The sequence below is a fragment of the Prorops nasuta genome, unplaced genomic scaffold, assembly GCF_024137725.1.
Source record: "Prorops nasuta isolate Cenicafe-Biocafe unplaced genomic scaffold, Cenicafe_Pnas_1.2 PNAS00043, whole genome shotgun sequence".
Lineage (NCBI taxonomy): Eukaryota > Metazoa > Arthropoda > Insecta > Hymenoptera > Bethylidae > Prorops > Prorops nasuta.
The window spans coordinates 951,157-956,000 of record NW_027116840.1 but is presented as its reverse complement, the minus strand read 5'-3'; positions in this window follow the sequence as shown (position 1 = coordinate 956,000).

Sequence of the window (4,844 nt, the reverse complement as noted above, 5' to 3'; positions counted from 1 at the left end):
AAGGTAACTCACTTGGGGTCAGGGAGTACATATAAAGGGGCTAGGGTAACTCGCTTGGGGTCAGGGAGTACTTATAAAGGGGCTAGGGTAACACACTTGGTGTCAGGGAGTACTTATATGGGACTAGGGTAACTCACTTGGGGTCAGGGAGTACTTATATGGGACTAGGATAACTCACTTGGAGTCAGGGAGTACTTATATGGCACTAGGGTAACTCACTTGGAGTTAGGGAGTACTTATAAAGGGGCTAGGGTAACACACTTGGGGTCAGGGAGTACTTATATGGGACTAGTGTAACTAACTTGGGGTCAGGGAGTACTTATAAAGGGGCTAGTGTAACTCACTTGGTGTCAGGGAGTACTTATATGGCACTAGGGTAACTCACTTAAAGTCAGGAAGTACTTATATTGTACTAGGGTAACTTACTTGGGGTCAAGGAGTACTTGTATGGGACTAGGGTCACTCACTTAAAGTCAGGGAGTACTTATAAAGGGTCTAGTGTAACACACTTGGGGTCCGGGAGTACTTATATGGGACTAGTGCAACTCACTATGTGTCAGGGAGTACTTATATGGCACTAGGGTAACTCACTTGGAGTAAGGGAGTACTTATAAAGGGGCTAGGGTAACACACTTGTGGTCAGGGAGTACTTATAAAGGGGCTAGTGTAACTCACTTGGTGTCAGGGAGTACTTATATGGTACTGGGGTAACTCACTTGGGGGTTAACTTGTACTTATATGGAACCAGGGTAACTCACATGACGTCAGGGAGTACTTATAAAGGGGCTAGTGTAACTCACTTGGTGTTAGGGAATACTTATATGGCACTAGGGTAACTTACTTGGGGTCAGTGAGTACTTATATTGTACTAGGGTAACTCACTTGGGGTCAGGGAGTACTGATATGGGACTAGGGTAACTCACTTGGGGTCAGGGAGCACTTATATGGGACGTATGTAACTCACTTGGGGTCAGGGAGTACTTATATGGGACTAGGGTAACTTAATTGAGGTCAGGGAGTACTTATATTGTACTAGGGTAACTCACTTGGAGTCAGGGAATGCTTATAAAGGGGCTAGTGTAACACACTTGGGGTCAGGGAGTACTTATATGGGACTAGGGTAACTTAAATGAAGTCAGGGAGTACTTATATTGTACTAGGGTAACTCACTTGGAGTCAGGGAGTACTTATATGGGACTAGGGTATCTCACTTGGGGTCAGGGAGTACTTATATGGGACTAGTGTAACTCACTTGGGGTCTGGGAGTACTTATATGGGACTAGGGTAACTCACTTGGGGTCAGGGAGTGCTTATATGAGACTAGGGTAACTCGCTTTGGGTCAGGGAGTACTTATAAAGGGGCTAGTGTAACTCAATTAGGGTAAGGGAGTACCTATATGGGACTAAGGTAACTCACTTGAGGTCAGGGAATACCTAAATTGGACTAGGGTAACTCACTTGGGGTCAGGGAGTACTTATATGGGACTAGGGTAACTCACTTGGGGTCAGGGAGTACTTAAATGGGACTAGTGTAACTCACTTGGGGTCAGGGAGTACTTATATGGGACTAGTGTAAGTCACTTGGGGTTAGGGAGTACTTATATGGGACTAGGGTAACTCACTTGGGGTCAGGGAGTACTTATAATGGGGCTAGGGTAACTCACTTGGTGTCAGGGAGTACTTATACGGTACTAGGGTAACTCATTTGGGGGTCAGGGAGTACTTATATGGGACTACTGTAACTCACTTGGGGTCAGGGAGTACTTATATGGGACTAAGGTAACTCACTTGGGGTCAGGGAGTACTTATAAAGGGGCTAGGGTAACTCGCTTGGGGTCAGGGAGTACTTATAAAGGGGCTAGGGTTACACACTTGGTGTCAGGGTGTACTTATATGGGACTAGGGTAACTCACTTGGGGTCAGGGAGTACTTATATGGGACTAGGATAACTCACTTGGGGTCAGGGAGTACTTATATGTGACTAGGGTAACTCACTTAAGGTCAGTGAGGACTTATATGGCACTAGGGTAACTCATTTGGAGTTAGGGAGTACTTATAAAGGGGCTAGGGTAACACACTTGGGGTCAGGGAGTACTTATATGGGACTAGTGTAACTAACTTGGGGTCAGGGAGTACTTATAAAGGGGCTAGTGTAACTCACTTGGTGTCAGGGAGTACTTATATGGCACTAGGGTAACTCACTTAAAGTCAGGAAGTACTTATAAAGGGTCTACTGTGACACACTTGGGGTCAGGGAGTACTTATATGGGACTAAGGTAACTCACTTGGGGTCAGGGAGTACTTATAAAGGGGCTAGGGTAACTCGCTTGGGGTCAGGGAGTACTTATAAAGGGGCTAGGGTTACACACTTGGTGTCAGGGTGTACTTATATGGGACTAGGGTAACTCACTTGGGGTCAGGGAGTACTTATATGGGACTAGGATAACTCACTTGGGGTCAGGGAGTACTTATATGTGACTAGGGTAACTCACTTAAGGTCAGTGAGGACTTATATGGCACTAGGGTAACTCATTTGGAGTTAGGGAGTACTTATAAAGGGGCTAGGGTAACACACTTGGGGTCAGGGAGTACTTATATGGGACTAGTGTAACTAACTTGGGGTCAGGGAGTACTTATAAAGGGGCTAGTGTAACTCACTTGGTGTCAGGGAGTACTTATATGGCACTAGGGTAACTCACTTAAAGTCAGGAAGTACTTATAAAGGGTCTACTGTGACACACTTGGGGTCAGGGAGTACTTATATGGGTCTAGTGTAACTCATTTAATGTCAGGGAGTACTTATAAAGGGGCTAGGGTAACACACTTGGAGTCAGGGAGTACTTATAAAGGGGCATGGGTAACACACTTGTGGTCAGGGAGTACTTATATGGGACTAGTGTAACTCACTTGGGGTCAGGGAGTACTTATAAAGGGGCTAGTGTAACTCACTTGGTGTTAGGGAATACTTATATGGCACTAGGGTAACTTACTTGGGGTCAGTGAGTACTTATATTGTACAAGGGTAACTTACTTGGGGTCAAGGAGTACTTGTATGGGACTAGGGTAACTCACTGGGAGTCAGGGAATACTTATAAAGGGGCTAGTGTAACACACTTGGGGTCAGGGAGTACTTATATGGGACAAGGGTAACTTAATTGAGGTCAGGGAGTACTTATATTGTACTAGGGTAACTCACTTGGAGTCAGGGAGTACTTATATGGGACTAGGGTATCTCACTTGTGGTCAGGGAGTACTTATATGGTACTAGGGTAACTCACTTGAGGTCAGGGAGTACTTATATTGTACTAGGGTAACTCACTTGGAGTCAGGGAGTACTTATATGGGACTAGGGTAACTCACTTGGGGTCAGGGAGTACTTATATGGGACTAGTGTAACTCACTTGGGGTCAGGGAGTACTTATATGGGACTAGTGTAACTCACTTGTGGTCAGGGAGTACTTATAAAGGGGCTAGGGTAACTCACTTGGGGTCAGGGAGTACTTATAAAGGGGCTAGGGTAACTCACTTAGCGGTCAGGGAGTAATTATATGGGACTAAGGTACCATACTTGGGATCAGGGAGTACTTATATGTGACTAGGGTAACTCACTTAAGGTCAGTGAGGATTTATATGGCACTAGGGTAACTCACTTGGAGTCAAGGAGTACTTATATAGGGGCTAGGGTAACACACTTGGGGTCAGGGAGTACTTATAAAGGGGCTAGTGTAACTCACTTGGTGTCAGGGAGTACTTATATGGTACTAGGGTAATTCACTTGTGGGTTAACTTGTATTTATATGGAACCAGGGTAACTCACATGGGGTCAGGGAGTACTTATATGGGACTAGTGTAACTCACTTGGGGTCAGGTAGTACTTATAAAGGGGCTAGTGTAACTCACTTGGTGTCAGGGAGTACTTATATGGTACTGGGGTAACTCACTTGGGGTTTAACTTGTACTTATATGGAACCAGGGTAACTCACATGGGGTCAGGGAGTACTTATAAAGGGGCTAGTGTAACTCACTTGGTGTTAGGAAATACTTATATGGCACTAGGGTAACTCACTTGGGGTCAGGGAGTACTTATATGGGACTAGTCTAACTCACTTGGGGTCAGGGAGTACTTATATGGGACTAGGGTAACTTAATTGAGGTCAGGGAGTACTTATATTGTACTAGGGTAACTCACTTGGAGTCAGGGAATACTTATAAAGGGGCTAGTGTAACACACTTGGGGTCAGGGAGTACTTATATGGGACAAGGGTAACTTAATTGAGGTCAGGGAGTACTTATATTGTACTAGGGTAACTCACTTGGAGTCAGGGAGTACTTATATGGGACTAGGGTATCTCACTTGGGGTCAGGGAGTACTTATATGGGACTAGAGTAACTCACTTGGGGTCAGGGAGTACTTAAATGGGACTAGTGTAACTCACTTGGGGTCAGGGAGTACTTATAATGGGGCTAGGGTAACTCATTAGGGGTCAGGGAGTACTTATATGGGACTAGGGTAACTCACTTGGGATCAGGGAGTACTTATATGGGACTAGTGTAACTCACTTGGGGGTCAGGGAGTACTTATATGGGACTAGGGTACCATACTTGGGGTCAGGGAGTACTTATAAGCTACTAAGGTAACTCACTTGTGGTCAGGAAGTACTTATATGGGACTAGTGTAACTCATTTGGTGTCAGGGAGTACTTATATGGCACTAGGGTAACTCACTTGGAGTTAGGGAGTACTTATAAAGGGGCTAGGGTAACACACTTGTGGTCATTGAGCACTTATATGGGACTAGTGTAACTCACTTGGGGTCAGGGAGTACTTATAAAGGGGCTAGTGTA